Raw genomic sequence first — 12,387 nt, 5'->3', positions numbered from 1 at the left:
CTGAGTTCACTGGGCCTCTTGTCTGACCAAACTGTGAGCATTTCCCTGGCAGACATGAACATCCCGTCACATAAATCCACGCCCCCCTGGTTTGGGATGAAGTCTCTTACTTCTGCCCACCTCTTGTTAGTATGAAGAAGAGGTGGCAGACAGTGGGTGGCTAAATTGCTTTATCCAGCAAATATCTTCCTCTCAAGTGCCTTCTGAGGGACCCCAGAAAGGGCTGAAGTGATGCTGGGGAGCTGTTCTTGGAGGGCCATATTGGCCTTGGAGGCAGCATCTTTGGCATTTTCCTCATTTGTCAGCTCTCTGAGTACACTGCAGGCTGCATCTTCAGGAGGCATACATTTTCCAGTTTTGCACCATTTAAATAAGATCTCTTACACTGAGCTGCTTCTCAGACACAAATATTTAGGGTGAAAAACCTGAGTACTTCAGCCTCTTCAGACCTGCTCTAAGTGGCAGGACACAGGTTAATTCATTTTTGAGGCAGCTGACCCTTTGGCCTTTCTCCCTTCTCATCTCTACCTTTCTATTTAAGTTGTTTGCACTTTTCCCATTTGTCAGTGCCGGCAAGCAGAGCAGTTTTATTCCACTGCTAATGCAAGGATATCCTGAAGAGTTGCACAAAGCTTTTCCTCTGCAAACTGCTCATTTAATGTGTCCACCCTTTTTCTGCAAGTTTCCTTTGGAAAGAATGTGCTTAAAATCTGCCTGGATCTCAACAGCTTCAAATGCAGAGGATGTAACCAGCATCCAGAAATCCGAAATGGAACTAAACGGTGCTCTGTCCAGTGACCTGGAAAAGAGTCAGCATGGCTCAGAGGAGCTTGCAGAGGTCAGGTAGTCTCTGCCCTGTGTTGCAACAAGCTCAGCTCTTCCTATAACATTTCTGACAAATCTACCCTATCCTTAAAAAGTCTTCTGTGGGAGAGATTCTAGCACCTCCTGAAGCAAACAGCTCTTGTTTTTCTCAGCTGCCCATTGATAGGTAACAGCCCTGAGAAGCTGGACAGGTCTGAACCCATAGGATCCACAGTGTGACTCCTCTTGCTCTGAAGACAGCTCTTGTCTGCACTGGAATAGTTTTGGAAGACATATGGGTCTGGATTCAAATGTCAAGTATAACCCCTGAACTTGACTGCAGTATGAAGAGGGTGCCCCAGTGATTCTGAGCCCAAAATACATGCAAGGCAAACTTATGGAAAGTGAATTTTTGCAAATACTGGTCAAGATCAGACTTCCAGGACTGTTAGACACCTGGCTGCCTGGTGGGGAGCCTGTCAGTCCTGTGAAAAGCATCTTTTAGGCTCTGCCACAGGCAGTGCAGGCAAGGTGGTGGAAGGGCAGGGACATTTACCTTGCAAGGCTGAATAAAACCAGTGTGCTCCTGCTAAAAATGCAAATTATTTAATGCATATTCACAGAATCATAGACTCATTAGGGTCCAAAAAGACTTCCAAGATCATCAAGCCCAACCTTCACATAGAGGGGAATAAATCCTATTAAAAATTGCTAGCCAACCTTTTAGGAAATCGCCCTCCTACCATGTGTTTATCAGATATGCTAATCCTTTCCCCTCAAATAGTCTGACAGGTGCTTTTGCATGGATTTGCTGGGTCACAGCATAGATGCCAGACTCTTTTAGGTCATTTGTCAAGAGCATTTCTGTTTGTGTTTTCTTGTGGAAGGCCTCTGTATGGACAGACTCCCATCTGGAAGATTGCCAGACAAGAGCCTTTCTGCAGGTGGATTTTTTAGGAAGTGATGTAAGAAATGAAGGAAAGTACTGATCTTTGTATGTGTGTACAGTTTTGTGATGGTATACCCCTTATTACCTGCAGTATAATCAGCTTTCATTATGATTAACACTGTTCTGCTGAAGAAAGAAGCTGACATTTTGGGAAGCAGCTCCTCCAGTGGGTTCACAGCTCTGAGGTTCACTCCCCAAGAACTTTAGAGAAGTTAGGCCTTTTTAGCTTGTCTGTTTTACAGCCACAACACAAATATTTACATTCTACACATTCTCTGATGCTTCTGTCAATGTCTCCACAGTGACTGACAATGTTTTTTTGCAAAAGTTAAAAGCAGAGCCGTAGCAAAAGCTTTGCCTCTGGTAATAAACACTGCTGCAAGCAGCACTGCTACTCAGCTGCCATTCAAGCCCAGGGTTATGAGGAATGCAGAAAAATGCACCCAGAATGAGAATGCACTTTCTTTTCTGCTTACACTTTGTTCCCTCTCTCAACACTTGGAATTTAAATGCTTCAGTCAGAAGTTCTTCTTTGTTTTGCTGGAAAATTTTAATCTTCCCCCCAGAAGCCTGCATCATCTACAAAACCACAAGTGCTGTCTTTACAAAAGATGGAAGGCAAAGCTATTCTGTCTGATGCTTGGGCAAGAGGAGGCACAGACAAAAGCTGCTCAATTACAAAAAATGAATTGAATGTGAAGGCAGGAGACATCTTAGCAGAGTGCAGACATCTCAGGATGGAGACAGGATGTTCTTTACTGTGCAGTTGTTGCAAGATGTTCCCTCTCCACAGAAGTGGAGAGACAGAGATGCAGCTGTTGGGCAGGCTCACTTTCATCCTCACCACCTTCATCCTCACCACCTTCATCCCCAGCAACAGAAAACATGCTCTTAAAATATACACATTCACCAGTTCTTCAGCAGAGGATGTCTGTGTTAATTTATCTAAGATCTCTTTTAAGTAATTCAGCTCCTTTCTGGAGGATATCAAGGGTCTCCACTGCAGCATCTCACAAAGCACCAGTAAGGAGTACCTGGGTGGTGGTTGTTGGCTGTTCATATGAAATCTTGCACTCATGAAAGGGGCAGAGAAACAAATGGATCAAGAGAAAATACTGGGGAGGTAAGATCAAGAAAATATCCAGAACAGGTGTGAATGGATCATGAAAATGACTGCAAGCACTCAGGGTAGATTTCAGAACCCCAGCTAAATAAATCACTGGCAAGTGGATGTCTCTGCCTGAATGAGGTGCTTAAAAGCCTGCTAAAGTTAATGGAGGGGAGAGGGCTGTGCAGCTGGACAGACAGAGGTGTTGAGGGAAAGCATTTGCCCTGAAGCTTCTCTGCCACAAAAAGGCTGGTGAGTCTAAACCACTTCACCTGGTAGTTGAATTTTTGCCATGTATTTCATTCTCCTTCTCTTCCCCTTTACATTTGCATTTGATATGGTTTAATAAGTACATAGCTGAAATGGATTGGAGGCCTACAAAGACAACTTCTGCCATCAGCTGACTACACTGCTGCTACATCACCAACCTTCAAGAGTTTGCAGACTATGCGTCCTCTTTACCTACAATATGTCAGTCATGTTTTGAGGAAAAGACGTTTTCCATACACAGCATTCCACTGGGAAAATTTGGTTTTCACCAGCCTGTTTGGTCACTTGCCTGTAACTGAGCTTATACACTTGTATTTTGTAACTGATTATACATCACCTCTCAATGTGATCCATAAGGTGAAACGCTGCTAGGCATCTAGGATGAGGAGAATGGATCCGCTCAGTACCCAAAATCAGGCCTGTATTAGGTGAATACTTGCTTTGCTTACCAGAAAAAGTGTGTTACAGTCCTGGAAGATGTGTCCTGCTCTGGGAAATGCTCTCAAAGTAATTGCAAGAGCCTTTTATGCATCCCATGATTATTGTTTTCTCTCAGTGTTCTCTAGCCTAAACAACTGCATTTCTTTCAACTGCCCCTGAGAAGCCATTTTTCCTTGGGCTCTGATTATCCTTGTCACTCTCTGATTTGTATTCCAGGGCTCCCATCTTTCTCTAATTATCATATTCTGGATGAGAGGCAGGATTACTGCTGAGACCATGCCAAAGCTGGAGGGAAGGTGAGGATTTCTTCCCATCTTTCGTAAAACCCACCTGCTTCTAAATGTCAGAAGGAGGTAGGTAGAAACAGTGCAGGTGTGTGACACTGCAAACCCTTCAATTTGCAGATCTGAACCTTTTCTCCAAAGCTTAATTTCATCTAGTGGTTTTCCATCTTCTATTTGTGCAGCCGACTATTCCTACCTTTTCACCTGTCCTTGCCAAAGTGCATCCTATTTATTTCAGACTCCATCTGATGAATTTTAATTCTACACCTGTAGAGCTTGAAACTCACATTAAACTTCAGATTGTATACAAATTTCATAAGGAGCACTCCAAGCTCTTGCATGAGTCATAAATGGAAATACTGAGAAATGCCAGAAATGGGACAGATTTTTGCAGGAAGTCACAGGACATCCTTCTAGTTTGACAGTGAACACTGACAGCTCTTGGCATTAGGTTTTCAGGCAATTGTATATAGCTTCAAACAATTTCAGCTAGAGCAGTCGTTTAGCAAAAAAAACCTCTAGGAGGGTATTCAAGCTACTTTAAATCCCTTAATGTTAGACAGCAAAATGCCTCTTGTTTACCCACATGCTGCTCAGGACAGCAGTCAGAGACTTTTTGCTATTAATGGCAGGACTAGCTTAGGAAACTGAGCCTGAGACCACTCATCTACAGGATATTCCCCAAGCTGATTTAAACAAAAAAGTCAAATTAGTAGCTTTTCATGGTCTTTAAGGTAAAAACACAGCATATCACATCTATTTCTTTTAAGAGTTTTGGATCCATTTTAGCATAAAATGCATTGTTTGACACCACTTGGCCTTGAGATATTAATTCTGCTGTTGCTGGCTTTTTAGGGGCTTGTAAAATAGTTTTTTGTTGCAGTATTTTTAGTGTTAGAGCTAGCCTGACAAGGTTAATGTTCTGTCATTTCTGCCTTCCTACTCCACCCACTTTAAAAAAAATGGATATGCAACAACATCTTTCCAAGGTTTCTGTTTTCACCTGTCCCCCATAATTCTCAAAAGCAATACTTGTGAACTGCTTGAGATTGCACCACTCAATTCTTGATGCACGTCAGAGTGAGTTCCACTGGGTCAGTCTGAGCCAGGAAATGCTATTTAGAGAAATGTAGTATAATTTAGGCAGCAAATAAGTCTGGAGTTCATCTACTGCAATCCCAGCTCACAGGGACAACTTGAATTTACCAAAGTATTTTCTGAGTTTTTTGGTTGGTTTTTGTGGCTTTTTTTTTTTGTTTGTTTGTTTGTTTTTGGGGTTTTTTCCTATCTTATTCAAGCTTAAGCATTCTCCTTTTTATTACTAAGGTTAATAGTTGTAGTCCCCTGATTACAGGAAAGACTAAACAAGACAGAATGCCAGAAACCTGTGCAGCTTTCCAGTCTCACAGAGTGATGAACCAGGTCCTTTCATTGTCTTTTGAAACCTGTGTTCCTTGAATATTTCCCTGTTTCTGTCTGTTATTTGTCAAAGAAGGAAATCAAGTAGCTTCTGGGTTTGTTTTGGGTTTTTATGGTCAGGTTTTAGTAGCAGGGGAGATACAGGGGTGGCTTTTGTGAGAAGCTGCCAGAAACTTCCCCCATGACCAGCGGAGCCAACACAGAAGAGTGACCCACGTTGGGTCCAAGAGGGAAGAGCAGTTTGGGGAGGACTGATGCCCTGGTGATGGACTCATGTTGGAGATGTTCATGGAGGACTCTCTCCCATGGGAGGGACCCCAGGGTGGAGCAGAGGCACAACTCCTCTCCCAGGAACAATGTGTGATGGGCTGACCAGAACCCCCATTCCGTCTCTGTGTGCTTCTGGGGGAGGAGGTAGAGCTGGGAATGAGGGAGGGCTGAGAGGAAGTTTTTTTAAGGTTTGTTTCTCATTATTGTGCTCTAATGTTGTTAGTAATAAGTTCAATTAATATCACTAATTCAAGTCTGCTCTGCCTGTGATGGTATTTGGTGAGTGATCTCTCCCAGTCTTTATCTCAGCCTATGAAATTTTCGTTATTATTTTCTCTCCCTCATAGGGCTGCAGAGGGGAGGGATAGAGGGACTTTGGTGTGTGCCTGGAATCCAGCCAGGGTTAGCCCACTACACATCTACATAATGCAGGAACTATCTCACATTCTTCCTGACTCACTTTGCTCCTGACCAACTTGAACTATCAGAATAATCTTTTCATGTCATTCACAGATTAAAAGTGTTTAGAAGTGCAGCTAAACTATTTTTAATAGTGGTCATTCCTATTTCACTCCATATTTGTTTCTTGAAGGAAAAGTTATTGAACAATTCACATTCTCTTCCATGCAAAGACAGCTGCCACTTCACTTATATACTTCATTAGGAACCCTACTGCTTCTTCTTGCTAATTTTTCTCTTTCTACATTGTTACTCAATGCAGTCCCCAAAAATGTGTCAAGAACATGCCTCTCAAAAGAAGTCTGACCATAAAACTAAAGCAATTTTTTACTGGGGTAGCTTTAAAACTAGAAATGGCTTTCAATATTTATATTTGGCTTTGCTACACTGCTAGCTCTTAATGTGTTTGAATCTACAACACAGAGGTCATTTTCCCAGAATTACTAATCCCTATTTCTCCCTTTCATCAGAAAAGAGTTATTTCCTGGTCTATCACCTTCTGACACTGACGCTATAATAGCAAATTTCATTGGTATTAACCTCTTGAATATGGTAGAAAAGAATGTTACAGTGCAGGGTTTGCAAGCTCTTTCTCAGGTTTATTCTCTTTCAGAAAGAAATCAATAAAATTTCTAATGATTTGATTTTGAATTAAGTCTCTAAGCATTATCTTTATTAATGGAACATATTATCACTGGCATTGATTTCTGCCTGGGAAGGGAGGCTGGCACACAGTCTGCACTGCTCTGGGTGTCCCCTGGGAATGGCACCACTCTGACCTGTAGGCAGCTGATGCACACACCCAGAGAAGTGAGTGAACACTTCTGCTGCTAAGGAGCTGAACCAGCTGACATGAGCCACTGGCAAAAGTCTCAGGGCTGGATTTTAAAGTGCATTTATGTGCCTAAGTGTTTGTGTAAATGTTGATATTATCTAGGCTGTGGTTTCTAAAACCCAGAGAATGTGTCTAGACTGATCACCGTGATGTGCAAGAGAGTTTAAAGTAAACTAGCATGCAAAGATAGGATTTTGAGTCCTGAAAGTAATAGAGCTGTGTTAGAATTACACTATACTGGACTAAATACTACTATTTCTCTACAAGGCAGTTTCCCTGGTGTGAGTCTTTGCTGACAGGGTTGTGGCTGCTGAAGCTGTAGAAGGCTGAGAGTGGGGCTGAGTCCCCTGCCCTGTTCCACTGCCCACTGTGAGCTCATGGAGTCAGTGGGGCCAGATCATGATTACAGATATTTCAGTTCATGAAAGCTGTGGACTTTCAAAATAGCTATTGATGAAAACACAGAGTTGCTTTCTGTTTTTTTGGGTTTTTTTTGTCAATAAGTCTTCACATGTGGCTAAAAACTTCTTTACAAGTGCTGTTTCTTGGGCAATATTACTAAAAAAGAACATTAATTAGGATTTGACACACCTCTGAAATATTGAGTGTTTGCAAATGCATCAAAGAACCCTGCCCAGTCAGGAGATGTGTCATGTTTGTGTGCTTCAAATGCCTCTTCAGCACAATCATGTGTTCAGTGATACATTTTCATGTCTCACAGAATAAACACAAAAGCTTTTCCATTTAAACAAATCACTTTCTGTTACATGGGCATCCAAAGTAATTTACCTGTACATCTATAAAGCAAGTGCAATAAATACATTTGTCTTGTATTTGGATTCAGCTCCACAGAATAATTTTCTCTTTTCAGCTAAGCAAAAAAACGAAAGATGACTACAAGTGAATGTTGCACTATTGCATTGTGCCAAATTCATTCAATTCAATTTTCTAAGGGAAAATATTGTGACATCAATATTCAACTCCATGCCTTGGAGTGCTATCCTTGGGGGGCTATTCTATACAAGTCATGTATAGAATTGTATTTTTTTCTTGTAAGACATAAAAATGCAGCTACATTCAATGATTCTTCATGAAAATACTTTTTCCCCTCCTCTTTCTTATTTTGCCTTCTTACTTCTTTCTTCCTTCATTCTTCTCTCTTATCCCTTCTCCTCTCTCATATATTCTGTTTTCCTTTATTTTTTCTTAAACATAATGTAAGCATGAACATTATAATTGCCAATAAAACATGCAATAAAGGGAAGGAAATTCACAGAAAATGCCATTATCAAATGGTCGTGTATGTCAGACCAACAGGGAAACCATTTTGGAAAACACACCCAGAGACAGGAGAGCGAGTGGGTGGCCTTAAAGTGATTACACCTTGCTTGTGAAATAAATGCACAAAACTGTGCATAGATTTAAACAAGTAAAAGCTTCATGAATTTGTTCTATACTGCAGGACTGTTTTCTCCTGTACTCACTCACTGCTTCCTAGCAGTCAAAAGAGACAATTATTCTACTACAAGGCTTCATCTACTCCAATTTTTAATTGTGAATGAAAGCATCGAAAAAAGTAGCATGGAACAAGTCTAAAAGCATTAGAACCCAATATTCATTAGTGTTGAAAAAGCCTCAGTTACAGACATCCATGGCTGGCTGAACAAACCTGAATGCACTGTTGTGGTCATGCTTCTGCAATGAGCCCTCAATGCAGCTCTGCATGAAAAGGAATCCAATGCTTTACTCAAAACTCTGGAAATCAAATCAATTGATTGTAGGTTATCCCCAAAAATTTCTGAGAATGTAGTCCAGTTTGTAATAAGTAGCTGTAACAATCTTAAGGCTTCAGGAACTAAGTTGGAGTGCCAAGCTCCCATCAAATGTATAATTAGGGAAATAAAGTTGAATCTTTGCAAAAGTATCTTACAAACTGTATTGTGGCTATGGCAAAAAAAAAAAAAGCTCTGTCAGGTATTTAGACTATGAGGAAAGTGGGCCAATTTCTGCAGTTGAAGAAGCTCTTAGAAAGCTCTTTAAAAATTAGGCCAAATTCTTCTGCTACAAAGCAAGTGCAATGCTCACTGATTTTAGAGTGCTGCTCATGTACAGTTGGAGAAGTGATGTGATCAAAATAAAAAAAAATAGATCAGCTTTTTTGTCTAATAGTACTGGAACATCAACTGGTGCTCATGTGTGAGTGTGCAATGATGCAAACTTTTAAGCAATTCAACTGACTATTCAATATAACTTTTAATAATTTACAGTGTTTGATTTCAGACTTCATCTTTCTCCCTTATGCTATGCCATACCTCAAGTTTCACAGAGATGGCAATGAAGTTTTGGAGGAAGAGGAATCTAGCTCTGTGATTGCAGCTTCTGCTTTACAAAACATAAGAGTTTTTTGCCTTGGAAGGCAAAGTTACACAGTATCTGCACAAAGATTTCCAACTTTCCTCTAAAGAAACTCTTACATGTTTTCAGAAGTGAGATTTTAATGACAGAATATGATTCTGAATTTGTGTGAAATGGTTTTTATTCCATGTAGTTGTAATGTAGACTGTGTATGTTATCATTCAAGGTATACATTCACCCTTATTCTGAAAGAATGGACAGCTCAATTTTTTTTCCTTTCAGGAATACTAGGCTTTTCATTATTGTTTGGATTTGGATATCAATCCTAAAGCCTTTTCCTAGCCAACAATCTTCTGGAGTTTCTAATCTGTTGTTGGATTGCTGTGATATTTTTTATTTACCTGTGTCAGAAACTTCTCATTTGAATGGCTTGTCTTCAGTCAGCTCTGGTTGCTGGCACTGGTGACATCCTTGATGAGTGCTGAGAATGCCACAGTCTATGTAAAAACATTTTGGAAAAATTGGCAGCCATGAAAGACAGACATTTTGTTGTTTTATAGAATGGAAGTTAAAAGATTTTTTAATTTCAAAACAAAATGAAAACAAACAAAAAAGACCCCCAAGAAAACCCAAAACCAAACCCAAATAATTATATTGGAATAAGTGCATTAATGTATTTTAATATAATCGTTTGATAAATAAACTAAAATGTGTAGTTGTTTGTTTTCCAATGTATATATAAAAAAGGTTTTTTTAGAGACATTGATATAGCTTATTACAAATGAGATGCTGGGAGAAGTCTCAATCAGATAAATTTACCAGGCAGGTGAAATGTTCACCTCCTGTGTTGCTGACATTCAATAACCTAACTCTCCACTATGTAAGTTATGGAGAGTTAGGTTATTCACAGGTTATTATTTATATATCATCATACGTTAGGTGGATGCTCCTCCACCTAACTCTCATCTACGTAAGCTGTAATTTAGGAATAGCTATTGCCTTTAAAACTAATGACTTTTGTCTTTATTAACAGCTATCAAATTTAAGCAAGTGCTTGTTAATCACTGAAACATCAAGCTTTCGACTAAGCGATGTGTTACAACAATTAGACAAAAGCACACCAGAACAAGATTAAATGTAGCAGGTATGAGCTCAGGTATTTCTGAATCCCAGAACATTTGTGCCAGGGCTGTTTTAAAATCCACCACCAGCAGTTAAGTGCATGCCTCAGTCCTGATGCAGTTTATCCCCTCAGCAGTCTGGCCTGCCACTCACATCTGATTTTTGCATTTGCTTTTTGTAAGGTTTACCTCCAGTCCAAGGTCTTGCCCTTACCTTCAAGAGCCTCCAGGCAGCATTCATCAGACCAGCTGTAGACTCCTACATCTGAGTGAGTCATCACAGGCCCACTGTACTGTCAGAGAAGAGAAATAGGTGCTTGGTGACAGAAATCTCATCCTGAGGTCAGTGCCTAAAATAGAGCAGGAAAATCTTGCCCAGCAGTGCTTATTTCTTTCTGTGGACTATATTTGGGTAAGATGAATTCCACCCACGCACAACTGAACTTCTGCAGCAGAGGGAAAAAGTGGTCTGCAGACTCTAAATACCAGCTGGATTATTACAGAAGACACCCTACTGCAAATATTTCCCCTGCTGGGGCTGACTAAGTGAGCAGACAAGTGAGGGCCACGTTACAAGACCTAATGGATGCTGGAGGAGGTGCTGGCTGCAGGGAGAGCTGGGTGTGAATGTACAGGACGTGGCAATGCAGAGGGAGATATGAGCCCAAGTGCTTTTCCCAATTAGGTAATCTGCCACACAGCTCTTGCTTTATCTAAGCATGAATGTTCTCCTGTTCAATGTAAAGGCTATATTTAATGAGGCTGTGACATCGGCATCCTACTCCTTTTCTCAGAACAATTAAAATATTTCATATTAAATCAGTGCATATGTTGTTCCTGGTTATCTCTGAGATCACTTAGTGCTCCATATGATCTGAAAATAACTGCCTGGGACATTACAGCTGCTGATTTTCATGGTACAGAGTCCTGCTGGGGATAGTGAGTTTTCACATGAAATCTTTTGCTTTTAGGATTTGGTTCTCTATCAAGCCTACCAGAGAGTGTTTTCTGATTTCTGTGGCAATAAAAATGTGCTTATTGATAATTTTTCTCTGTACTATCACTTGTCAAGAAAAGATGGGTGTTCCTGTATCTCCTCGGAGGGATTTTAAAAGCCAATACATAGGGAATTTCCTTTCTTACCTAAACAGCTTCTGGCTACAAAATGGGGTATTACTATTTTTTGCACATCAGCTAGGGGCCTTTCATAAAAGTATGCTGCTGTTTATGAAAACATATCGGTCAATTTAATAATTAGGCAGATATCTGCTTTCACTCAGTGGATCAGAAAAAATGTACTGATTTTCTAATGCTACATTGTTTTGCAGACTGATTGAAACACTGTCGTGGACTCTCAGCTTTCTGATCTCATTATCATGGATGCAATTTTCTGTTCAGATTTTTTTTTTCCTAATAGCTGTTGGTGCTTACAGGTTTATTATCATGGTTGTGCAATCTATGCCAATGCTAGGATTTGCATGTCTTTTCACCATCACATCATTCTACAAGGTTTTGGATGAGAGACATGAGAATTAGTAGATGTTTAACTGATCATAATCAAGTTTTCAGTGATTTAACTGATTCTCTTCTAATTCACAGTGGCAACACTGGACAAAAATTTTACTGACTTAAAAAAAGTTATCTTGGCCTGTGTTACAAATGAGTGGTTTTGGCCACTTAAAGGATCACCATCAAGGTGATTAACAAAAAATATGTTTCAATAGGAATTTATGAAAGTACAACCTCAACAGACCTCGATGACAAGGTCACTCTGTTACTCTATATAGATCAAGCATGGATAGGAAAATCAGATTGGAATAAATTTGTGATTATTTACATTGAGATCAGGATGGGAAAGGGTAAGAGTACAAAGGATACTGATACATAAATATAAAGGTGCAAGAGTCAGAGAGGTATAGATCTTTATTTGTGCACAAAGGAACCTATCAAAAACTCACCTCGAATTTGGTGAAATGCATCAAATCCCTCTGTGTTTCTCATCAGACATGGCTTGCACCTTGAGGAATGTCCTGTGGGGTATCAGCCTAAATCTTGTCATCAGCAATGGGCTT

The 12,387-nt window shown here is 40.2% G+C and overlaps 1 long non-coding RNA gene across 1 annotated transcript in view; it reads right to left on the bottom strand.

Annotated features, from left to right (window-relative positions):
• The window catches only part of LOC115948302, a 28,014-nt gene extending 17,086 nt beyond the window's left edge, over nucleotides 1–10,928 (bottom strand). The window contains exons 1-3 of the long non-coding RNA XR_004082134.1: nucleotides 10,895–10,928; nucleotides 10,530–10,603; nucleotides 9,596–9,691 (exon numbers count right to left, since the gene is read on the bottom strand). This is a non-coding gene — a long non-coding RNA (uncharacterized LOC115948302). The remainder of the gene's footprint in view (nucleotides 1–9,595; nucleotides 9,692–10,529; nucleotides 10,604–10,894) is intronic.
• Nucleotides 10,929–12,387: the final 1,459 nt, after the last annotated feature.

This window comes from Geospiza fortis, unplaced genomic scaffold, assembly GCF_000277835.1.
Source record: "Geospiza fortis unplaced genomic scaffold, GeoFor_1.0 scaffold147, whole genome shotgun sequence".
NCBI classification, from domain to species: Eukaryota; Metazoa; Chordata; class Aves; order Passeriformes; family Thraupidae; genus Geospiza; species Geospiza fortis.
The sequence above is the reverse complement of the archived record's forward strand: the minus strand, read 5'-3'. Positions and strand labels throughout refer to the sequence as shown.